General features: G+C 39.0%; 1 pseudogene; it reads right to left on the bottom strand.

The window, feature by feature from the left end:
• Nucleotides 1–12,736: 12,736 nt before the first annotated feature.
• Nucleotides 12,737–12,833, bottom strand: LOC118855629 (annotated as a pseudogene).
• Nucleotides 12,834–27,107: the final 14,274 nt, after the last annotated feature.

The raw sequence follows: 27,107 nt of genomic DNA, 5'->3' as shown, positions 1-27,107 counted from the left end.
TGATCTCTACCCCCTTTAAATTTCCTGAGTTCTAAAGCTGGCTTTCTCCTTCCTTCCATCACATTCTATTTCATCACACGTGCGCGCACACACACACACACATGCGCGCGCGCATGCGCACATGCATGTGCCCACATATCTCAATAAAACTAGAAGCACAAGAGCAGAGAATATCATTTTTAACATTCATACTCTCAGCTACTTATACAATGTAAGGTACCAAGAAGACCCTTAATAAATACTTGTTAAATTACCGAAGTTAATTCAACATCCCTAATTGACGAGGAGACCAAATGCTTAGCCAATAGCAGTTCAGATTTTGGCTTGTGATTTTTTTACTTCCTTCTTATTCTGATCTCTTGATAAAATGCAGTCACAAGACAGAGTGAACAAACAATGAGACAACACGGAAGCAATATTGGACTTGAAATTAAGATTGTGTAATACCTACCTTGCAGGGGAATCCTGAGTTGGGGAAAGGATGGCAAAAAGTGTTACATTGTCCATGTACTGTATTGTACATTATTGTTTTTATTAAGATCTGTGATTTTACTGGTGTAGGGCACTCTTGGTAAGGAGCTGTGTCCATCAATGCAGACCAGCATTGACTCTGCAATGTGTAGTCTTAGAGAATTGTTTGGAGGTACTGAGAGGTTAAGTAACATTTTGAAGAACCAAATACCGATATGCATGTGAGGCTAGGCTTAAATCTAAGTCTCCCTGATTCCACAATCACCTCTCTATCCCATGTACTACAGTGCTCCTTCCTATGTTGTTTAACTTTGAAAGTAAAATTATTACATTAGAAACCAATGGCATATGCATATATGTACATGTATATATAGTTAGAACCATTTCTAATTTCCATTTAGCTTACATTTATACAGTTTTAATATTTAAAAGGGATTTCACATTGTTATTTCATCAGGCAATTTACTATTACTTTACAGATGGGAAAAAATGAGACGTGGAAAGATCAAATGACTTTTCCAAGGCCATGCAGTTCAAATTCCAGGCCATACAGCTCAAAACCCAGCTTTTAGCTCCTAATCCTTTGCTCTTCCCATTTTCATGCACAGATTCTTTCAGACAGACTTTCACATGCATTATCTCATTTAAGAATAGTTAGTGCGTCATTGGGGATAGAGGGCTGACAATGGGTTCCAAAGGTTGCCCAGTGGGAAGCATGCTGAACCTGGAGTCAAGAAGCCCTGAGTTCAAATCCAATCTCAGACCCCTAAAGACCCTATAAGTTCTGTTTCAAAGATGAGGAAACTAAGATGAAGAAAATGGTTTTCTCTAAGGTTATAATTCTCAATCAGGATGCTAATTCAGGTCTCTTGACTACTAATCTAGCGTTTTTTCTACTATACCAAACAGCCACTTATATACACATAAAAAGTTGTCTAGACTTAACTTATTAGCCGTGTGACCTGGTCAAACCTCTGCCTCAATTTTTTGTGTAAAATGGAAGTAGTTATAGACCCTATAGACCCAACAGAGTTATTATGTGAATCAAATAACAGCCACCTATACACATGCAAAAAGTTATCTGGACTTAACTTTTCTCTTCCTCCCTCCTTCCATTTGTAATTTTAATCTTTTCCTAGTCTTCTTATTAAATTTTCATCTGCTCTTTCTAAAAGCATGTACACTCTACTCTATTAATTAAAAGACTTGAAGTTATGTGAGGAAGCACTATACAGATACTATCCAGTTCTGTTTATATAGAGCGAAATAGATATTTGGCAATTAACTGGTTAATTTGAAACATGTAGGCAGTCCAACTCATAATTCCCAAAGTGAGATTATGGTAACATGACTCATTGTACTACCTAGTGCTGAAGGCAATGAATAGGAGAGAAAAAAGTCTGAAATCCCCTGTCACCATTCCTGATTGGTTGATTAGTTTCCTCTAGGGTATGAGAAAGACAAACAATAGCTCCTGGAAGGGAATCAGCATATAAAACAACTGTGGGGATTGTCAATCTGTCTTCATGATCTACATTGAGTGAAAAGCAACACTGCAAAATGCCATCAAAGGGAATATTTTAAAATTAAATGTATTCCTCCAAAACAAAACCTTTTGAGACAGTGACCTTAATATTGATAGTTTCATCAAGTCCATCTTTGCTCTTTTCTCCAATGTTTTTAGCATCATATCATATTTTCCATTGATGCCAAAATCAGAGATATTTTCTTATGAACCTGTTCCTAAAAGAGATTGTCATTCCACTGTTCCAGGAAGATCACACTTATGTTAGGATGCAACATAGAACAATTGATGGATTTTTATTTTATTTTATTTAGCTAACCACCATTTACAGGGGAAAAAAAGCCTTTAAAATGTCATCAAGGCTCATCATCATTCTCCTAGCCTAAGTTTTTGATACTGTGGTTAAACCTGGGTTCTGGCATTTAATCAGTAGACTGAACATTTTACAAGGGCTTTAAAGCAGACATACAAACAAACATTTAAAATATAACAACATGTGTTGTTACATCTCATATAGAACAATAAATATATTCAATATAACAAAATATAACAATCTGGTACTTTGCAAGTGTTCGTTTGGTATCCAACTGCTCGCCTGTCTTAATGGATACATGTGTTCTGAAGTGCTTTGGACAAGGGATATGTTACACTGTTGTAGCATGTTCACTATACCATTTCTGGATATGCTATGACCTTGAATAATGCCGGCCCTTGTCTACATAATTCTGGAAGCACTAGGTATGAATATATGTGGTAACAATCTAAGCATTTCTCTTCCATCTCAATACGGTTGAAGTCTATATGATGGATATTCCCTGAGATAGATTGAAAACCATCCCAACTTATTGGGGATCCTCTGGATTAGTTTCATACCAGGAATACTCTATGATGGATACAATATCAGAATTCCCTATTCTGTATTAGATGCAGAAAAGGCTCAAACTATCAAAACCTTTACACTATTACAATTCTTTGATTTCACTAAAGCATTTAATACCATTGGGGGCCTAAACTCTGACAACTAAGCTTGGCTGCTCCCCACAAACTTCAACAATATCATAACTGCTCCACAATGGGCATGTGAGAGTAAATGACGCCTTATCTGAACCATTCATTTGCACTGATGGAGATCATTCTTAGGCAACCCGGACTGGCCTTTTGAGCATGCTTAGCATTCTTGGTTGCAAGTCACGTCATCATTTCCCTGACGTCATGGTCCTCTTTGAACCTGTGATAATGGTGGAGAGACTGAGCTCGTCACTCTCTTTCCTCCATCTTGTTCGTTGTACTCTTTTTGTAGATCGGTTGCACCCAGAATGGATGCCATCAACTGAACTGGTAAAAGGGGAAGGACTTGCCTTCCCCTGCTCTCTCTACCTCTTTTACCCTTGTTTCAAAAAAAAAAACCAGTCCTGGTGTTGTTTACTTCTATTCTGTCTTCTTTGTTCTCAGTTTCAGGTGCTAGAGGTGATGTTCATGGAAGCCCTGAGAAGACAAGGGTGCCTGGGATTAGAAATTGAGAGGGTTTGGATTGGACCTGTAACTATGCTTTACAGGAATGGAGTTAAACTATGAATCTAATCCCCTTCTCCCCAAAGACTGATGTGGTACAGGAGGGAGAGGAGAACAGTGCTTCCCACCTGTTGGGGGAAATAAATTTGTGATTATATCATCTGAAGTAAAAAAAAAAAATTGGTAAAAGCTCCACCGTGTTATGCTTATTATAATAGTCGTATCTAGGATCAAAATATGGAGACCCAGAAGATCGTTTTGGATGGTAAATGCTCCAGCTAAACAGAATGAGATCATCAGAAGCCATGAAGTCAGTCAACCACATTTGCTGGATGCTGATAATAATGTTCTCTATTCCAGTATATAGGTAAATAACCTTGGACCACTTCTCCGAACCCTGAAAATAAGCCAGAAAGAGAAGAAACCAGTGTGACAGTTTATTTCAGGGAAGCCCTACACATGGCTGAAGATTCTCTTTTTTCCCACATTAATAATTTTTATTATCATTTTTTACACATCAGAATCAATTTACAATATACTAATGCCCTCCCCAATTTGGATTTTCTTTCATATATTAAAAGGTGGAGGGAATAAAACCCTATCTGTATCTTATAATCTGTGCATCATTCTATATCCATAATAACCCACCTCTTCACTTCTGCTACCACCTAACCCAAATTAAAATGTGATTGGAAAACATTTTTAAATAAATAAAAATATATAATAACATAAGTAATGTTAATTTGTGGTTTTCAAAGTCAATATGTGGCCCACAAGAAATCCATTTTTTGAGTCTGACACCACTAATCTAGCAGACTAGCTCTTAATCATGTATTTGTATAAATTTCCTATATATGTTATATATCAGGCTTTTATTGGAGATGTATGATGTTAAGATTTTCCCCCCAGTTTATGGTTTCTCTTCTTAGTCTAGCTCCACTGCCTTTGTTCATGCAAGACTTTTTAAAAAATATTATATTATTGAAATCGCCTATTTCAAGTTTTAGAGGTATTTCTATCCCTCATTAGGCTAGCCAAAGTTATAGGTGCTATATATTACCATCTTCCTATTTAAAAAAAAATGTGATGTTTTATATCATGCTGATATTCCCCTATCAGACCAAAACCTCCTATCATTCCACCACTCCCTATGCCTTACCTTCCTAAACCAATTGGTTTGGACCCCAATGGAGACCTCCAAACCCTCTGCCCCTTAGTACTTTTATCACCCTGCTCTGACTTCACTTTCCTCCTTCTCCAGTCTCAACTCAATATTTAACCATTTCAACTCTACACCTTCCTCTGCCTTCAAATGTCTTCCTCTACTGTTCCATCATGGCTCTTCTCTTGCCAAACCATGTTCCTAGATTATTTCCATTATCCACTTCTGCTCCTAATTACAAGAACACAGCTAGAGGAGGTCTTACAAGTGTGCTAGCTGAGTACATTACAAAATTCATGTTAGCCAAAATCAACTAGATCATCACAGCTACAAGGTGGTCTTTCCTTACTAATTATTTACCGATCTTACTCTTCCCCCCTCCACTGCACTACAAAGCATTCCAAACCTTCTCTTCCCTCCTCAATTCTACCATAAAGCCTCAATCCCCCTTAACCTCCTTTCTTTCTTTGTTCCTTCCTTCTTTTCTTTCTTTGTTTCTTTCTCCTTCTTCTTCTTCTTCTTCTTCTTCTTCTTCTTCTTCTTCTTCTTCTGCTGCTGCTGCTGCTGCTGCTGCTGCTGCTGCTGCTGCTTCATCATCATTATCATCACCTCCTCTCTCTCTCTCTCTCTCTCTCTCTCTCTCTCTCTCTCTCTTTCTCTCTTTCTCTCTCTCTCTCTTTCTCTCTCCCTCATTATGAACCTCTCTCTCTCAAGGCTTTTTTTCCCTACTGCCTTCAAAAATGATTGTCCCCCCCAACCTTAAAGAACCTTCACTAGAATCTACTATTCCCTCAAACTTCCATCCTATACCTCTCTTCTCTTTCTCAGACAAACTCTTTAGGGGGAAAAAGTTATCTATACCTACTAACTGGATTCCAGCCTCATAACTCCAACTCATAATTGCTTTCCCCAAAGTTACCAATGGTCTTAATTATAAAATCTTATCATCTTTTCTCAGTCCTATCTGTCATACTAACCATCCTCTCCTTGTGGATACTTTCTCTTTTCTTGGTTTTTGTGACAGCACTCTTGCCTGGTTCACTTTCTTCCTGTCTGACTGCTCCTTCTCAGTTTCCTTCATTCACAATCAAGCTCATCATCTGTATTGAGCTCAACAACTGTAAATGTTTCCTGAGGTTTTGTCTCAGGCCATCTTCTCCCTCAAGACTCTCTTTCTCTCTCTCCTGGTGGCTTCATCAACTCTCCTGGTTTTAATGATAACCTCTATGCTGATGGTTTCCTGACCTATCTATAACCAGCCCCTGATCTTCAGCCAAGTATCACCAATTGACTGTTAGATATTTCAAACTTCATTTCCAGGAGACATCTTAAATATAGCACATGTAAAAATGAGCTCATTTTCTTTTTCCTCCAACTCTCCTCTCTTCCATACTCCTGTTTTTATGAAAGATTCCACCATCCTTCCAGTCTCCAAGGACTGTAACCTTAGCATCTTCCTCAACAATTGACACTTCCTCACCCCACATATCCAGTTCAGTATTTTTTTCAGGTATGTCCTTCATGACTCCGTTTGGGGTTTTCTTGGCAAAGATGCTAGAGTTGTTTGCCCTTTCCTTCTCCAGCTCATCTTACAAATGAGGAAACTGAGACAAGCAAAGTTAAGTGACTTGCCCAGGGTCAGACAGCTAGGAAGTGTCTGAGGACAATTTGGACTGAGGAAGGTGAGTTTTCCTGACACTAGGACTGGCACTCTAGCCACTGTGCCACCTAACTGCCCAAGCAGCTGATAAATCATTCCATTTCAACCTTTGAAATATTGCTCACATCTGACCCCTTCTTTCTATTCACACAGCTACCACCTTAGTTTAGTTCCTTTTTACCTCTTACCCCTATTATTGCAACAGCTGTTTAATTCATTTCCCTGCCTTCAGTCTCTCTGTAATTAATTTCACACTGTATTTTATAAAAATATAATTTTCTTTAAGTGAACCTCTAACTCAGTCAATTGCAGTGATACCCTATTGCCTCAAAGATCAAATATAAACTCTTCTGTTAACCTTTTAAAATCCTTTACAACCCTGGCATCAACCTATCTTTCCAGCCTCATTAGGTGTTATTCCCCTTCCTGAACTATGTATTCTATCCAAACTGGCCATCTCTTTCATCATCATCATCATCATCATCATCATCGCACCATATAGTATTTACATAGCACTTCAAGGTTTGCAAAGTTCTTTGAAAAAATTATCTCACTTGATACTCACTGCTACATTTCACTGATGGGGAAACTGAGGTAGATAGAGGTTAAATGACTTGCCTTTGAAGCAGGATTAAAACTCAGATCTTCCTGACTCCATCTCCAGCATTCTATTTCAACAATTCTGTGACTTCACACAGGAAACTCCATTTACCATCTACGTGCTTACCATGCCTGGCTTTTTTTCCTTCCTGGAACACTCTCCCTTTTTACCCTCTACTTCATTTATTCTCTCTCTTACTTTAAGACGCAGCTCAAACATCATCTCTGCAAGAAGCCTTTCCTGATCACATAAGTGTTAGGGCCTTACCTCCAATACTAGCTTGTATTTAATGACTTCATATATATGTGTATGTATGAACCTTAGATTTATGCTGTGTGTGCATACACATGTATGTGTACCTATTGTGTTCCCCTTTTTAATGTAAGAGCATTGTGAATAACGATTATTTCATTTTTATACTTGTATCCCAAGCACAAAGTAGGTATTTCATAAATACACATTGATTGACTGATTCTTCACATTTATTGTTTCTTAAGATACAGCAGTCTTCTATGTGTCATATTATTTTTAGCTGTTCCCTAATTGTTGGGCTTCTACTTTGTTTCTGATTCTTTCCTATTTTTACAATTATTTTGAGTGGAATTTGTCCTTCCAATGTTGTTTCCTGGATTTTGTCAGTACACTATAGAAATATTGATTAATGTTGTGAATGTGTAGAAGTGATATAGAGCTGAGGACTATTTTTAACTTCTACTACTTAGCTCACTTTATAATAATATCCTTACCAATGAAGAATCAGAAAAAGAATCAAGAATTCTAGCCATGTCCTTTTGGACAATGTAGGGTTGTGGCATTGAGTTAAAAAAAAAATCATGATATAAGGACAAATGGATTGGACTTAGAGTCTTGAGATTGAGGTTTAAATCTTGACTCTGACATAGTGTGACAATGGGAAAGTTATTTAACCTCTCTGAGCCTCAGTTTACCTATCTAAAGACTGAAGATAATACTACTTACTCTATTGTGTTGCTATAGTGAAAGTGATTAGAAGAACTTAAAGTGCAATAAAAATATTTGTTGTGATTATAACATGCTGCACTTGCCTCCAGCCTGATCTCCAACCTCCTTTGGGAAGAAGAATGTTGCCTTCCACTGAATGATGAATATCTTCACACCTGGTCCTTACACCTTAGATCCCAGTGATTCTGAATCCTTGTAGGTAATCATCCTAAATCCATTCCCCACTCTTTACCACCCAATTCCTTATTCCCATCCCCCTCAACCCTCCCACCCAACGTTCCAACCAAATGTCACCTAGCCCCTCTGCTGTACTCCCTAGAATGCCTGTTCCATAGACAACAAACTGCCCTTCATCCTAAATCTTTTTCTCTCTCAATTTTTCCACCTATTAGCTATAACTGAAACCTGTCTCCTCCTACATGACACAGCCTCCCTGGCCACCCTTTCCAACACTGGCTATACTTGTACTCATCTTTCTCAGTTCACTGGTTGAAGTGGGAGAGTTGGAATGCTCTTTGTTTGCCATTAACAATTCCAGGTTCTTCTCCACCTCTATCATTCAGTAACCTTCCCTCCTTTGAAGCTTATGCTATATACATCTGCCACCCAATCCAAATAGCTGTTGTCTACTGATTCCTGCTCCCCCCGCCCCCGCCCCAGGTCACTCTCCTTCCTTCTTCAATGAGTTTGGTATATGACTTACAATTATTCTTTCTTCCCCAACTCTTGCCCTCATACTCAGGTACTTCAATAAATATGTTTATTCTCCCTCAAATACCCTAATCCTCAATCTACTCACTTCACATGAGCTACTCCCCTACCCCACCTCACTCACACATAAAGGTGATTATACCTTTGCTCTTGCCATCACACACAATATACAATATCTCCACATTCAAAAATTCTGAAAACCCTTCATATGACCACAATCTATTGGCTTTTCACCTCTCTATGCCTTCCCTTACAAAATCCTACTCTTCATCTATACTGTGACTTCCAAACTTTGACCCCTTGATTCTCAACCAGGTCATCTCCCTTGTACTAGCCATTGTCTCCCCTTTTCTTCATCTTGACCTCTTGGTGAGCCGACTCAATTCTACATTCTCCTCCTCTTTTGTATTCCTAACCCCCTTATCATTTCACAAATTAGGCCCTGCCATGCCTCAATCTAAGATCACTCTCACATTCAACATCTCTGTTCTTATACTTGCGCTTCTGAATGAAGGTGGAGAAAATGATGCAGTCATTCTGATGAGGTCCACTACAAATTTATTTTACACGAATTCAACTGGCTCCTCACCGCTGCTAGGCAATACTTCTATACTTTCCTTATCAACTCACTATCCCACTTTCCACAGCAGGCCTTTCAAACCTTTTCATCTATCCTCAAGCCTCCCATGGTTCTTCCTCCCCCCACCCCATCCTCTCAGCTAAGAACCTTATCTCATATTTCATAGGAAAGAAATGAGGCTCTTTCTTCTGCACTCTATCAACTATGACTCAGATGCCTTCTACCACTATCTCTTCTTTCACTTCTGTCTCACATGATGAAATGACCTTACTCCTTACCAAGGCTGACCCTTCTCCCTGCTCAAACAATCCCATTTAATCCTGTCTCTTCCAACAGATTGCCCTACTGTCATCCCCAGTCTGTTACTTATTTTCAGTCTCTCCCTGAATACTGGGTCATTCCCTACTGCTTACAAATATGCCTGTCTCTCCCCCACCCTGGAAAAAAACCCTCACCCTGCTTCTATCGCCAATATCATCGTATATTGCTTCTGTTGTTGGTGGCCAAAATTCTCAAAAAGGCTATGCCTGACAGGTACCTCCACTTTCTCTCTTCTCACTTCTTAATCCCTTACATCTGGCTTCTGACCTTATCAGTCTATCAAAACTGCCATCTCCAAAGTTACTGATGATTCTTTAGTTGGCAAATCCAATGGTCTTTTCTCAGTCCTCATTCTACTGTGTGCCTAGGCCCATCTCTACATCAATTAAGTCACAGGTCTAGTTCCTATGTCTACCATTGTCTTTATTCATGAAATCTCAGGAGGGCCACAGTTAGTGGATAGTACTAAAGGATCTCTTGTTGTATGTTTAGAAGTTACTGATGGCCTGAAATATGATTATCATAAAGAAGACAAAAGAATGAAGTTTCAAGGAGACTGTCACAGATGTACAATGTGGAGCAATTTGGCATGACTGAACTTCAGCAAAGACAGAGAGAGAGACAGACAGAGAAACAGACAGACAGAGAGATACAGAGACAGACACAAATATGCACAGAGACAGAGAGAAGAAGAAAGAGAGAAAAAGAGTCACAGAGACAGAGAGACAGAGACTGGGATAGAGACAGAGACAAAGACTGACAGAAGCAGGGAGAAATAGAGACAGAGGGGAGGGAAAGAGAAACAGCAAGCAAATGGCCCTGCCATTAGCAAACACAGGTGGGTGGTTGCTTTTTGGTGAAATGCTATGTGCAGACCATGAATATAAGAGATTCTGAATATTCTTCATGAATCTTGGACAATTTGAGAAGACCAAAGCTCTTTGTGTAAAAGAACTCAGCATCACAGTTAGGTCAACATGCAGAGAACAAGACTGCTTAGCCTGTCTCAGAAGGAAGTCAAGACAGCCAAGTAATAACCATTCCCATGACTATTATTCCTGGATGTGTACATTATGGGTGATGGATCGTTCATGTTACATCCATCTTCCATCCATCAGTGGCCTCATCTTTGAGAGGTGGAGGAGGGGGAGGGGTGGAGCACAGTAGAATACTCGTAATCATTAGTAGCAGCTGGGCTCCATTCCCAGTTCTCCTTATTACTTGCTAACCAGTCCAGCTATCTTTTGCCATTCTACCCTTATGCTCTCTATACTACCAATCTAATAGGGACTCCAAGGGTTAGTATCCATCAAGTCCTTTGGACTTGTCAAATGAAAAGCATGACAAAAATCCCAAGTGGTGTTATTATCATCTCTCTGGCCTCCATGCTTTTCAGAAATGTAGCTCTGTTAGGTAAAGGGTGGAGCAGCTGCTCTTTTCAAACACTATAGTGAGGCTTATAGTGAGCTAAAGAAAAATAGCCAAGAAACAACACGAACCACCTTTCAAAAGAGTCCCAATAATCTTTGTGGGTGAGTCAGTATGCAGCCAAATAGCATTCTTACCCCTTAAAAATCTGGGTGGGGAGGTAGTGGCCATCTCTAAGCACCTCTCAGAGAATGGTGTAGGCAAAGAAAAGCCCTCCCATTTTGTCCTCAGTTAAACTCCCATAATCCCTATCCTTACTTAGCCTGTGAGTCACAGGGCAGTTGCATCTGATATGCATCTGCATGGATCACTTGTGTTTGAGCAGAGAATTTCAAGCTACTGCCTGCCTGTAATAAGGGGTGGGAGGGTGGAAGGAGGGGGAGTTCTGTGCAACAGTATCTCCAGATGCTAGATGGTAGGAAGCTAGCAGAAACTGTAGGGCATGTGGCTGATTTTCTTTTTCAGGGCCACCACCAAATTAAGAGCCATGCAATATTTTCCATCCCCTTTGTGAACTGGATTTCTTTGTGTCCAAGTCAGGCTGTCAGGGAAAGTTTCCTGTGAATATGTAAGCAAGCTTTGTGTTTATTTTTATTGCCTTTCCTCCAGTTTCCGGGCTCTAGGCAGACTTAGTCCCCACCAAAACTTTGATGGTTAGAATATAATGCAACTAACTGGCAACCTTTCTGTCCCTTTGTAATAAGAATTGGTTGGTGAATAGATCATAAGATTTAGAACTGGAAAGGACTTTAGAGATTATCTAACGTATATCAATCTTTTTTATGCATCGTGAGCCCTTTTTGCTGTTTGAAACCTATGGAGCCTTTCTGAGAGTAATATTTTTCAATTCATGAAAAATACATAGGATTACAAAGGGAACTGATTATATTGAAGCACAGTTATTAAAATATTTATTAACAAACAAGTTTATGAATAGCAGGATAAGAATCCCTGATTGAATCCAACTCCTTCATTTTATGATGAGGTAGCTAAGGCCCAAAGCAAATGACTTGACCAAGGACACCCAGATATTAAGTAAAAGAGCTTTGATTTGTACCCAGGTCATCCAACACCAACTCTGATGCTCTTACCACTTACCCCATGCTGGTGGTGTTTCCTAAGGCAGCCAAGACTTTAACTCACAAGGTAGAGGCTGGAGGGGAAGCAAAAACAAAAAAGACCCAACCTTTAGATAAAGAACCAGTCTACAGAATCAGGTTAGCAAAGGAAATTAACATTAAAAATAAAACTTATCTTCTATTTCAAGAGATATTATCTTTAGATCTCAACTCTCTCTCTAGAATCTGACATGATATTCCCCCATTCCCTTCTCTAGTTCATCCTTCTCTCCAAGGATTCATGTCCCCAGAACCCAATTGCCTTACCTTGACAAAGTATTTTGTATATACAATGTCATTGCCCCAACATTTTACAGACAACAGACTTTACAGAAACTAGTATGCTAGAATAGATAGATAGATAGACAGATAGATGGATAGATAGATGGATAGATAGATAGATAGATAGATAGATAGATAGATGGATAGATAGATAGATAGATGGATGGATAGATAGATAGATAGATGGATGGATAGATAGATAGATAGATGGATAGATAGATAGATAGATGGATAGATAGATAGATAGATAGATGGATAGATGGATAGATAGATGGATAGATAGATAGATAGATAGATAGATAGATAGATAGATGGATAGATAGATAGATAGACAGATAGATAGATGATAGATTTTTTTTTCAATTGATAAGCATTTTTTTATTTTAAAATATGGGATGCTTCACAAATTTAAATATCATCCTTGCTCAGAGGCCATGCTAATTCATTCTAATCTTGGTATATGTGCTGCCACAGAGAGTACTCATTGATTGATAGATAGATGGTAGTTAGGATAGACAATAGACAAATGAAAGATGATTGATTGATAGACAATAGATACAAATGATTCATTGATTGATAGATGATGGATGCTAGCCATAGAGAGATGTACATATACATATCTGTGTGTACATATGTACATATTTTCCCTCTAATATGCACCTTGGTAGAAATACCATGCTTTGAATATCTTTGTGGGGACTCTTTTCTTGATGGTAGTTGTTTATATCCATATTTTCACACTGCCCTTTAAAGTCCTGTGCAGCTACCTCACCATGAGGAGGGGGATGATGTTGTGTTCTCAAAGGTTCTGCCAATAGAACACAAACTTTGATGAGTCCTATGAAGTTGGAAAGGCATAAAATAAGAACTAGGCAACAAATACATATATCAGTCATGAAATGTTCCATTAAGGTATAGAGTGATCTTAATCAGTGGAGGGAATGCCCATGCCCCTGAAATTCTTAAGTACTGATGACACTGTGCATACTGTTATCTATAAAATAAGACTTCTTTACTCAACTGGCTCCTTGACTTCATATTTGGTTAATTCATTTCTAAATAGCTCTGACTAGATATTGTAATTGGCTCTCTTAAATAGCAAGCTCTCAGGGATCGAAACACATAGTTCACTATAGTTGTTTAAATATTGCACAGTGCCTAGGATAGTCTTGCTTCCAAAAATGATGAGTCAGTTTCAATGATTATTATGATTTACAGCACATATAGCAAGCCTAAGAAAACTCGTGAATTTTGTTTTATTTGAAATACTACTTCAAAGTCCATGTTAAAAACTGCTGAAGAACAGAGCAAAGCCCACTAAATAAGTGACAAATATCAGCGTTCATATGTGGTCCCTGGGTCCACCCTCAAAACACCCATCTGCAAGGCAACATGGACATGACTATGAATGAGATACAATAACATCTCCACATTGTGATGAACAACTGTTATACACACCATCCATCACTCAGACTTGAAAACTTCAAAAGATCTATGAAATCTTTGATGTGGGTACTCCCTCCACTGCAGATTATAGCCCCTCCAAAGTTTAACAAATGATATTTTTCAAGTTTCTATGGCCAGAACAGATTTACTATCTGCTGGTTGACATTCTGCTGTTGAGCTTCTGAATTGACCTAAGCTAGTCCTTATGTGAGAGATACATAGCCTGTCATCTGACCAGTAGGTGAAATCTTTCTAGCTTGGCACATGATTCTAGAGCTCTGGATAAATGAACAAGTAAATGAATGAATGAAAAAGCATGTATTAAATGCTCAATATTTGCAAAGCATTGTTCCAAGTACTGAAGATACAAATAAAAAAGTAAGACATCTGTACTCTCAAGGAGCTCATTCTATATCTGTTAGGCAATGCATATAGGAGTTGCATCTCTCAAGAAGGCCCTATAATCCTTAGGGTCTAGCAGCAAAGCAGACAGTAATATATCTTCTTTACTGTTATTTCCACTGGTGGAAACATATCTAATCATCCAGGCTCACAAAACCATAAATGAAATATTTCTTCTTCTCAAAAGCTTGCATCCTATAGGAGAGACATATACATACATAACATATACAAAATAAAATACAAAATAATATTTTTGGGGAGTTACTAGCACTTGGGGGATGGGGAGTAGGAAAGGCCTCATGTTGGAACCTTTAAAGATAAAAATTCTAAGAAGGAGAGGGGAGACATGAATGCATTTCAAACAGATAGCTTTCTATCAGGGTGTCTAGACTATATGGATATTCATCTTGGGTATCCTTTACTGACTCCTTGTCATCACCCCTGCCAAATCCAATCCAATTTGGCTCAATGAGGATTGCTTGTTCAAAGCACTATGCAAGATTCTTGGGACACAAAATAAATCAAAATCCAAGTTCTGCCCTCAAGGAGCTTCTGTTCTACTGGAGATTACAACATATACAGGTAAATCAATACAAGATAATTTGAGGAAGGAGAGGATACTAACAAACATATATTCTAGAATTTTAGAGCTTTGAAGGACCTCAGACAATATCTATTCCAAACTCTGTCTCAGTCATTAAGCCCCTTCCACACCCACACCCACACAATATATTTCCATGGTTTCAGAAAATATAAGTAACACATGTGTACTTAATCTGTCTGAGGCAGTTGAAATTTCTCTTATTAAAATATATTTTAAGATTTACCAAAAAAACTGAAAAATAAAAACCATTTGAACCTTCCCACTGAGTTCCTAAGCTCTCCTGAGAATTGAGTCAGAACAGGAAAGATTAGACACTTGGCAATCATTCTGAAGGTCGGTTTCCATGCCATCGATAGAGGAAGGGCTGGCAGTATAGATCAAGAACAGCTAATATAACATGATCTATGTAGTATAGAAAAGGTCCACCCTACCATGTAATGAGTAGAATCAGCCTTTTTGCACAATTAATAACAATTTCCTGATGGCCATTCAAAACTATGTTGCTGTTTTTTAAAAAGCAATTTCATTTTTAAAAACCTTTGCTTTCATAATTTTCTCATTTTACTCCCTATTTCCCACCTCTCTCACTCAATTTAATTCCTTTCTGAAACAATAATATACAGCTCAACTAATACCTTTCCCTGATGGCTGGGAGATTCCACTTCCCAGACCCCAACTATAGCTTGTATAGCCTTTTAAACAGAAGAAATCGTTAGCCACTTTGCATTTTCTCAGAGACAGTATTACCACTTCCTCCTTTACAATCTTCCCTTTGAGAAATATAGTTCCTGACAACTCATACCCTGTCATTTAACTGAAGTGAAATTGTGTATTATTCTGTAGCCCATCTCAATCAATCAATAAACATTTCTTAAGTGCCTACTATGTGCCAAGAACTGTACTAATCTCTCCATGTTGTCTCAAGAATAGAAGGAAATACTTTGCTAAATGCTTTGTTGAAATCCAGATAAATAGTAGCTACAGTAATCCCCTAATCTACCAGTTTGCTAAACCCCTCCACAGAGAAACAATAAGGATGGTCTACATGACTTATTCTTTCTGAAATCACACTGCTTTCTTTTCTAATTCACTAGTGATCTCTGCAGGGACAGCTAGGTGGTGCAGTGGAGAGAGTGCCAGCCTTGGTGTCCGGTGGACCTGCATTCAAATTTAGCTTCAAGTACTTGCTATGTGACCCTGGGCAAGTCATTTCACCCTGTATGCCTCAATTTCCTCATCTGTAAAATAAGCTAGAGAAGGAAATGGCAAACCACTCCAGTATCTTTGCCAAGAAAACCCCAAATGAGGTCACAAAGAGTTGGATACAACTGTAATGACTAAAAAAAACAACAAAATGATCTCTCCATGTGCTCCATAATCTGCAGAATTGAAATTGACTCATTTATAATTTGCAAGCTTCATCATCTTTATTTCTGAAATCTAGAATATTTACTATGCTCCAGTCCTACCAGTCCTAGAGTACATTTCCTATTCTCCATAGTCCTTCAAAGATAACTGACAGTGCATCAGTAATAACATCCAGCAGGTTTCTTTGCTTTGTTTTTTTTTTTTTTAGCAAGTGATTGTCTAATTTGTTGAGGCTGGGAGTCTTGAACTGATTAAGGTCATCTAAGTGCTTTTTACTCTCTCTCGCTGCTAGTCTTGGGTATCATCTACCTGCTAGCCATCTTGATTGTGTCGTTTTCAGTCCCAAGATCTTTCCTCTTCCCAAAGAAAACAAAAGCAAAGTAAACAATGAACAACTCTCCCTTCTCTCTGCTAGAAGTTATCATTATCCTACCCTCCCCAAGCGGTCATAATATCATAGATTTTGAGCTGAAAGGGGCCACAAAAATTGTCTAATCCAACTTCCTAATTTTGCAGATGAGGAACTAATGATCAGAGAGTTTAAATAATTTGCTCAGAATTACACATCCAATACATTTGATTTGAAGATATCCTCTGTAGTCAAAGTCAATGGCCTAGGCCATAAGGTCATCTTCTCCCTGGAAACAGCAGTGGGAATCAGAACCCCCCTAGACATCTGAGAAGCTTTTTTGAAGGACTGCACTCCTCACCTTTTGGTGTGAGGAAGGGGCTAGAGAAGATATCCTAAAAATTATCTCCACCCAACCCTGGCCTGCTTGCCACAGGAGGCAGTCATCCTACCTAACAGTTGAAGCACCAAAAAAAATGTACAAAAACTTTTTCAAAGTTTGTTCCACTCACCATTGGTACATGGAATGCGTACACACTTAAAGACAAGACAAAATCTAGTAGACCTGAAAGACAAAGACAACAGTTGCAAGAAAACTCAACAGGTATTGCATCCAAATAGCAGCCCTGAGTGAAACAAGACTGGTAAATGAAGGCCAGATTATTGAAGTCAGAGCTGGATTCTCATTTTTTTTCTGGTATGGCCACAGTGATGAGGAGTGTTGTGAAACTGTTGTAGGTTTTGCAGTCAAAACTAACAAGCTTGTATGCCTCTCAAAAAGAGTGAATGACAGATTCATGACAATGCAATTACCACTTAGAGGAAAGTACCATGCTACTTTCATCAATGCATATGTTCCCACCATGACTAACCCTGATGAGGTGAGAGAGAAAAATTTATGAAGACCTGAAGACTCTCATCATCAATGTGCCAAAAGATTACAAACTTATAATTCTCAGTAACTTTAATGCTAGAGTAGACACAGACTATCAGACACAGCAGGGAGTCCCTGAGGGGAATGGAGTTGGAAAAAACAACAGCAATGGTCACTTACTACTGAAGACTTGTGCATCTCATGACATTCTCATCACCAACACTGTCTTCCATTTACCTAAATGCAATAAAATTCTGTGGATACACCCACACAGCAAACATTGGCATATAATAGACTATGTCATTGTTAGGAGAAGAAACAGACAGGATGTGAGAGTGAGAAAGGCAGTTTGTGGTTCAGAGTGCTAGACCAATCATAGAGCTATCTTCTCTATGCTAAACATTTGCATTAAAACAAAAGTGGGCAGCCCCAAGGCAAGATGACTACCAGAAGACTTGTTGTCAACAGATTAGAGCACTTCTCCAAGGGGGAACAGTTCATTGCTAAGTTGGAGGGAAAACTGAGCCAAAACACAGTTGGGAACAATGGAACAGAAAAAGACGGGACAGCTTTCAGAGATTTGGTATACAGCAACTCATTTACTCACCTGGGTCAAAATACTCATGAACATGAAGATTAATTTGACAAAAATAATGAGGAAATTCAGAAACTGCTCGATGAAAAACAAGAACTCCACAAGGTTTACCAGCAAGATAGTTTGTCTGTCTCTAAGAAGGTAGTTTTAACTCCATCAAAAGTGATCATGTGAATTTTAGGGAGATGCAAGATTCTTGGCTCAGTAAAAAGGCAGATGAAATTCAATTTTATGCTGATAGTAACAATCCAAAGGGTTTTTATGATGCCCTGAAGGCTATTTATGGGCCAAAGACCTATGGTGCATCTTAACTACTCAGAGCTGATGGAGCCACATTAATTAGTGATAAGGATGTGATCCTGAACACTTACATAGTGTTCTAAACAGACCATCATCAATCAATGCTGAATCCATTGACTTTACCTCAGGTTGAAGTCAATCCCTCTCTAGACAAATTTCCACCTGAAGAAGAGGTTTTGAATGCCATTAGGTTCCTCTCCTATGGCAAAGCACTTGGTGCTGATTCTATTCCAGGTGAGATTTGCAAGACAGGAGATCCACTGCTCATATTTATATGATGAAAATTTATACTTATATAATATTATATTTATATAATATTTATATTTATATGATGAAAAATTTTCCAGGTTATATGGTTATCCCCCAGGAGTTCAAGGATGCCTCCATTGTCCATCTCTATAAAGGAAAAGGAAATAGGTTGTTCTATGATAATCACAGGGGGGGGGGGGTCTCTCTCTTAGTCATTGCCAGCAAAATTCTTGCCAGAGTCCTCCTTAATAGGCAGATCCTTCACCTGGAAGATGATCATCTACGAGAGCCGATGTGGCTTCTTGAAAGGGCCAAGCAACATTTGTGTTTGCTGCTCAACAACTGCAGGACAAATGCCAGGAGTAGAACAGATATAATGTTCATTGATCTAACCAAGGCCTTTGAGACTGTCAGTTGTGAGGGCTTCTGGAAAATTATAGCAAAATGTGGTTGCCTAGAGAAGTTCATCAATATTATACATCAGTTTCATGATGTATACTTGCATGGAGTCCTGGATAACAGACAATGCTCCCAAGCTTTCCAGTCATCAGTGGAGTGAAGCAAGGTTGTGAAGCAAGTGCTCCCTTGCTTTTTAGCATGGTGCTTTCAGCAAGGTTGTTGGATACCTTCAATGAAGATAAAAATGCATCAAGGTCTGCTACTGCACTGATGGTAAATTATTTAACTTGAAAAGGCTACAAGCCAAGACTAAAGTGGAGGGAGAGTTGATGTGTGACTTTTTGTTCAAAGATGATTGTACATTCAATACAGACTCTGAGCCTGAGATTCAATGGAGTATGGATAAATTCTATGTTGCTTGTGCTGATTTTGGCCTAACAATTAACATCAAGAAAATAGAGGTTCTCCACCAACTAGCAGCACACCATCTATATGTGGAACCATCAGTTTACAGAAAGTGGAGAAATTTTGAATGCTGTGCATAAGCTCACTTACCTTAGCAATATACTTTCCAGGGATGTACACTTAAAGGATGAGGTTGACATATCCATCCATTGCCTGATCTAGCTCAGTGTTTGGGAGGCTCTAAAGGAAACTGTGAGAGAGAAGAGGTATTAGGCTGTCTACCAAACTGAAGGTCTACAGAGCTGTTGTGCTGACCTCATTGTTTTCTGCCTCTGAAACCTTGATAGTCTACCAGTGCCATGCCAGGAAACTGAATCACTTCCATTTGAAATGTCTTAAGAAGATTCTGAAGATCTCCGGGCAAGGAAAGGGATTGGACACTGAGGTCCTTTCTTGATCTGAACTGCCAAAGATTCAAACTCTACTGCAGAGAGCATAACTTCAATGGGCTAGCTGCATTGTTTGAATGCCAGATATATGCTTGCCTAAAAGACTATTTTACAGAGAACTCACACAAGAAAAATGCTCATATGGAAATCAGAAGAAACAATACAAGGACACTCTCAAGGTTTCTGAAGAACTTTTGGAATTGATCGTGAGACATCCATGACCTTTCATGCTCTCTTGGAAACTTCTCTTTGAGATATTTTGAAACTAGATCTCTGCATGTCATTAAAATTATCTCCTTTGGCATGCACAGCTTTTGAATGTTTTTAATCAAGTCCTGCCTCTCTCCCCAATATTATCTTGTTTAATGTAATTCCCACTTCCCCATTTAATGCATGAGACATTGAGATGGCAGGATAGAAGGTTCCAAAACTGTACTTTGGGCAATGCAGGAAGAGAATGTGGTCCCATTGACTTGGATGATCCAGCTTGCTAAGAAGACTCGCACAAGGATGGCAAAGTTCCAAGGATACCTACTTGAACAGGGAGACCTTAGACATACTCCTTTGACACCTGACTTGAGTCAGGTTTGGGTATACCATAGAATTGTTCGCTTTTTTGCCTATGCTCAGCTATGTTTTGTGGGGACACTGAAAGTTATGTCATATGAGGAACAATTGTAGAAATTTAGTCAAGACTAGTGTATAAATTAATTCAATGCAAAGTTATATATGGTAGTTATATGAGATTCCATGCCATCTTGGGAAGGGAGGGGGGAGGGAGGGGAGAAAATCTGGAACTCAAAATTATGTAGAACCATGTGTGGTAAACTAAAAATAAATAAATAAAAATTTAAAAAAAAAAAGAAATTTAGTCAAGAGAAAACCTGGGGAAGGAAGAAGGATGGGTTTGAACACTGTCTCCAAATGTTCAGATGATGATTATTATAGTAAATCTAGCTCATTTCCTCTAATTTTGTCTTTTTATTTTACTTAAATTGTGTACCTACAAAGGGTTAATGAGAGATGGACATAGAGATGAAATGTTGGGAAGAATTTTCTAATAACTAACAGTTTTTGAAAATGGAATGATCTGCATTATTAGTGTAACCCAAGCCCCAAAGCCCATTAATGTTGGACTCTCCCCTCACTGGTGAAGATCAATGCTATGCCTGTATGAGTGGCAAGGCACAGCTGGCAAGAGCCAGAGAGAAGTGAGATCTGGTCTTTTTAGTCTCTTTGAGCTCTTCAATCTCTTAGGGTTCTTCTGGCTTCCAGCTTCAAGGGAAAAGATGCATGATGCAACACTCTCTCTTCAGGACATGAAGGGAGAAAAAGACTCTGGAGGAAAAAGCCAACATTAGTAGAGCTATGTCCATCATGTCCCTATTCCTAGCTTGCTGCAATAGAAGCTTTGAAGAATTTTCCCCTTGTGTGAGATCTGACTCTCATTCTTAGTTGAGTTGAGCTATCTTGCTCCCAATGGGAGTGTCCTTTCACTCCGTATTGTCTGTTACATATTCTCCTATGTGTACTTTCTATGATTTCAGGACAAATGGGGTTCTTTGGTATTTGCTATGTGTTTTTTGTGGAACTGCTATTTGGTGGGAAGGGAGTAAAATCCAGATTTAAGCTTGGGGTTTTCCTTTTCCCATGAATAGTGACCAGAAGTTTAGCTTGAATTTGAAACTACATTCCTCAGACTGGGGGTGGGGAACCTGTGGCCTCAAGGCCATGTGTCCACATGTGTGGTAGCCTTCTAGGTCCTTGGGTATGGTTTTTTTGACTGAGTCCAAGTTTTATAGAACATATCTTTTGGTAAGAGCATTTGTTCTGTGAAGTTTATATTTAGTCAAAGGGCCACACTTGAGGACCTAGAGGGCCACATGTGGCCTCAAGGCCACAAGTTCCCCATCCCTGCCTTGGATTAATAATATTTAAAGGGGCAGATACATATAAATATATATATAATTATAGTCTGTTATCCTTCTCTCTGAGGAGAACAGAGTAGTGGCCTCTGGCTCCAATCTCCTGCTTTACTTCCTGACAGAAATTAAAGTCTCCCTTGGAGAAGGATAGAGGGAGAAGAGACTAGGGATGTCTATTCTGCCTCCTTTTGAGCCACACAATACCCCCATGCTAGGTGCAGGGGACAGCCTTCACTACACTGGTGAATTCCCTATACTAGTCGTGTTCAAGCAGAGACTAGAGGGCTAAATGTCTGGGATTTTGTAGTCACCCAGGTTCATAACCCCAGGGTCATTTTTGATTCTTCTTTCTTCTAAACACCAATAGTCAACAATTTGCTAAACTATATTTATTCTATCTTCCTAATATATTTCCTTTCTATCCCCTTCTCTCTACCTCCAAGACCTGTACCCTAATTTAGGGCATCATCACCTTCTAACTGGTCCTTCTGGCTGCAGTCTTGCTTCTTCTCCAATTCACACTTGTGCAATTTCCAGTGTGATATCTCTAAACCACAGGTCTAACCATATCACTCCCCTGCTCAAGAAACTCCAATGGCTTCCTATTTCCACTAGGATAAAAAAAACTCTCTTAGGCATGTCACTTAGAGTCTTCCATAAGCTGGTTCCAGACTAACTTTCAAAATTTCTCATAAATTACTCTTCTTCATGCAATCTGTGATCCAGCCAAACTGGCCCAATACATGATGTTTCATCTCCCACCTCTGTGTCCCTCCACCTCTGGAATTCACTCCCTCCTCACCTACAACACTTAAAATCCATAGGTCCCTTCAAGGCTCAGCTCAAGTGTCACCAAAAGGCCTTTCCTGATCCTCCCAGTTGTTAGTGTCCTCTGCCCCCAACTCCTACCTGAAATTACTTTGATTTCATTTCTTCGTGTTTTCTCTCTTCATCAGCATGTATATTGTTCACTCTCTCTCTGATCCACATTAGAATACTAAGGCTCAGAGGAGCAATCATGACATAGTGGATAGAGTGTGGGCCTTAGAGTCAGGAAGGCTTGGTTTCAAGTCCCACTTCTGGCACACACTGCCTGGATGACAGCAAGTAGTTTGACCTGTTAGTACCCTAGGCAAACTCTGTAAGACTATATTTCTGAGCAGTTGCCAACCTGTAATAGTAGAGGGAATTACCAATGAAATCCCATAAGTCTGGTCCCTTCCTCTCCCCCAAAAAAGATTGTACACTCCTTATTTTGATATTCCTAGTGCCTGGAACAGTATGTGGTACATTGTGGGTGCTTAATAAATCTCATAGCTTGCTGAATTGAATTTAGTTTATCATCAATCTTTAACAAGCCTATAAAGACCCATAACTGAAGGAGGCTGCCAAGTGCCATATTTAAAAGCTACAATTTAGTCAGGCTATGCCAATGTGTTCCAAGTGAATTACTAATTTATGGAATTAATCAAGACCACCCTGATGAATTTGTTTCAGCAAAACTCCATGACCCAATTCTGGATGAATTAGCTCAAAGTGAAGGTTCTTGGAAACCTATTCAGTTTTATCCACCCTGGCTTAGTGGTATAACATTTTTTTTAACCAGGGAGAGCCCTAAGCTGCTGCAGATGAAGTCATCCAAACTGCAGTTCCCCCAACCAAGAAAGAATCCCAACAAAAAATTAACTTCTGCCTTAATTGTGAATGAATAGGTCAAACACTCTTCTGAGACCAGCCTGACTAAATTACCAACTTCTACAAAAAGAGAAGAAACTTTCCAACCCTCTAGAGAGGATGGCTCAATTATTAAGCCTGATTTAAAGGATACACTATAACTTGAACTTCAATTCTGACATCTATTGCTCCCAATTGAGTTCTGCCTATCTGCTCCTCTGTCCTAAGGTTCCAGTTTGTGGCTAGGAAGATACAGGAAATGTCATTGATTCAGACTTCATTATTTAGAAGAACATTCCACTCAAAACTCTGTATGGTGGAAGGGGAAGACGGGATGTCATCTTTTTTTAGAATCTATGACCCCTGAGTCTTTGGAATTGCCAATGCTGGTTGGAATCCATCTTAGAATCATATATCTATATGGAAAATTATTCTATACAATGTTTTCTCGGTTCTGCTCATTTCACTCTTCATTATTTCATGCAAGTCTTCCCGAGTTTTTCTAAGATCTTCGTGTCTAATGGTAGCCAGCTCTAAGGCCAGGGGATGGGAGGGAGAAGGAGAGGAAAGGAAAAAAATTTACATGATAATTTTGTCGTATATTTGAAAAGAATAGTAAGTTATGCATAGTAGATTTGTAATTTCATGTGCAATCATCTTTTTTATTGGACTGTGTTATTGAAATGCTTGTTTCATTCCATAAATTAAAAATAAAATAAATTTTTTAAAAAGAATCTGATATCTAAATTTGGAAGGGACCTCAGGGATCATCTAGTTCAACACACACATTTTATAGATAAGGAAACTGAGGCCCAGGGAAGTTAAGTGACTAGCACGTAAATCATGTTATATTTATAATATTTATATAATATATAATTACATATAACATATTATATTATATATGTATTAATATTATAGTTATATAATATATAATTATATATAATGTATATAACAATTATATATGACAAACAATACATATAACATATGTATTGATGTAAGTTATGTAATATATGATTATATATAACATATTACATGTGTATTGATATATTTATATAATATATAATTATATATAACATATATATGTATTGATATAATATTTGTAGAGTGCTTAGCACATTTGTAAAGTTTCTAGAAGAGAGTAGGTGCTTAGTAAGTGCTTATTCCCTTTCACCTTAGTACAAGTTTACACAAATAGTAAATATCAGAAGCATAATTTGAACTCAATTCCTTTGGCTCCAGACCTAGAATCCCAAAACCAAGGCAATATGACCTTGTCCCACTATAGTTTGACCTTTGACATGCCAATACCACTTGAAGCAAATTCAGGCTATTACCAGGGCTACCTTCTGAAGGCCAGTGTCTTGAATTCTGATCCAGAAATAATGACACAATCTCTAGGATGCATTTGACCCTCTGGAGGCTGATACCCTGCCCCATCATGGGCCATAAGAAGATACCAAGGACACATGTTCAGTGGCTCATTGTTCCAAGTTCTTTTCCAGTTTGGGGGGTTCTCTCAACTTTACTCTGCTGAGAACCCATTACATGCCCCCAAAAACTGTCTCCTGAAACTGGTATCTTTCCCTTTCGGCATGCTAAGGCCAGTGCTTAGAATATCTGGCTGAATTTGTTCATCCTGAAAGAAGACCTCCCTCATCAATTGTATGTGCTGGGCTTCATGAAAGAGCAATGAAGGAGATGTCCCAGTCCAGTTCTCCCATTTCGGAAGAGAATCTATTCTATTGTTTATAGCCCCTGTAAGATGGTAACATACTTTGTTGCTTATTAGCAAAAAAGGCAGATATAACACTAATACTAAAAGTAATAACCCTTCATATTGGATCCATTTTTATTTAGGTATTTTATTTCCTCTTCTGTTAATCTGGGCAATTTATATTTTTGTAAATATTCATCCATTTCTTTAAGATTGTCATGTTTTTATTGAAAAACAGGAAGGCAGGGGCAACTAGGAAGTGCAGTGAGTAGAGCAACAGCCCTGGAATCAGGAGGACCTGAATTCAAATCTAGCCTCAGACACTTGACACACTTACTGGCTGTGTGACCTTGGTCAAGTCACTTAACCCCAATTGCCCTGCCTTCCCACCTCCAAAAAAAAAAGAAAAGAAAAACAAGAAGGCAAAGGGGGTTAGGAGGGGGAGGGACAAGAGAAAGGGCAGTCTAGACAAAGGATACAACAAAGCCATAGTCCTGCAGAGACAAAGATAGAACAAGAACAAGAGGTGGCAGAATATACCGCAATTAAGCCAGCAGAAAGGAGTCCACAGGTTTCAGGTGAGATGCTTTTCAGGCAACAGTAGGAGGAGGAAGGAAATCCATGAGTCTGTAAGAAGTACCTTCTGGACTTGGCACCTAGGTTATATCAGACTCTCATCCTGCCCTCTAGTTCAGTGCCAAGAAATCCACATCCCAATTCACCAAAAATGGCAGCTCAGCAATCCAGATGTAGACCAGAAGTTGTACAGGACAATACCTCTGACTTCTACCTCCAATGCTGCAGGTGAGGAGACACCCTGGATTGACAAGGAGACTAGAAGTTTCCAGCATGGAAGATTCTAGGCCAAAAAGGTTCTAGAAAAGGGAAGAGGTGTCAGGCATGTTAGAGGTGAGGATATTTAGAGCAGAGAAAACTTGTACATAATTTTATGGATCTCAAAGTAGACCAAGAAGGTGCAAGTTTTTTTTAGGACTAGCACCATAACTATAACCTCCAAATGTGCCATCATTCCCTCATCAAGAAAGTACCCCGAAATACTATTGTATAACCAAAAAGATTCATATTTGCCATAATGGGCCTAAAATACGTGTTCCTCATGAGATTTAGTTTTCTGAACATTGTAGTCTGGCCTACTTGATATGGTCTATGTGGACTTGAGGACAAAGGGTACTGATTTGGTGAGATTGAGAGTATATGATCATGGCATGGTATCAGCTCCCTATCTTTATTCTTTTTAAACAAACACTACCTGGACTTGGATGGTTGAATGAACCCTTCTAGAGATGTCAAGGAGCAGAATCACTGTTATATTCAGGGCTCCAGATTTTATCTTTATTGTGCAATCTTGCAACTGGTGCTAAACAAATATTACTGTAGAGCTCAGGTGACCCTAAATTAGCAGCAAAGACCTAGCGATGAGGACAGCCAGAGCACCAGCGCTTGGCAGTGCTGGGTGCAACATTTAGATCCAAGTTTGGACACTGGACATGCCAAGCAACCTGGCAGTCATGCTATATTAGATATCAGTCATACCTCCAATACCGCACAAGTCAACAGGGAGCTGATAATGATCTCAGAAAGTCTTTCCTAATTATTCTCCTTCTGAACTTTCTTGGGAACAGATTACATGTGCTACAGGCCATGAGTGGAGAAAGGAAGGGATTAAGTTTTAATGTTGACCTGCTTCCTATGGGCCATATTTTCAGAGGCCTCTAAGTCCCCCAGAATTTATCTTCAAGTACCCATACATTTGAGAGCTCCATTTCTCTTGACACTAATGGGTAACCAGCTGTCCAGGCTCTAGGTTGAAGGAGGCTGAAAGGAGACTTTCCCCACAAAGAGGTCAGCTTTATCGTGGAAAGGAGTTTTCCCACCTTTTCCCTCTCTTGGGTTTGAATAGCTTCTGGCTGGTTGATCCACCCTATAATGATTGCTCTGAATATAGTATATCCATAGCCCCTCCTCCAAATACCTTGTCCCT

The sequence above is a fragment of the Trichosurus vulpecula genome, chromosome 6 (assembly GCF_011100635.1).
Source record: "Trichosurus vulpecula isolate mTriVul1 chromosome 6, mTriVul1.pri, whole genome shotgun sequence".
Lineage (NCBI taxonomy): Eukaryota > Metazoa > Chordata > Mammalia > Diprotodontia > Phalangeridae > Trichosurus > Trichosurus vulpecula.
Note: the sequence above shows the minus strand (reverse complement) of the source record. Positions and strands in the feature narration are given on the sequence as shown.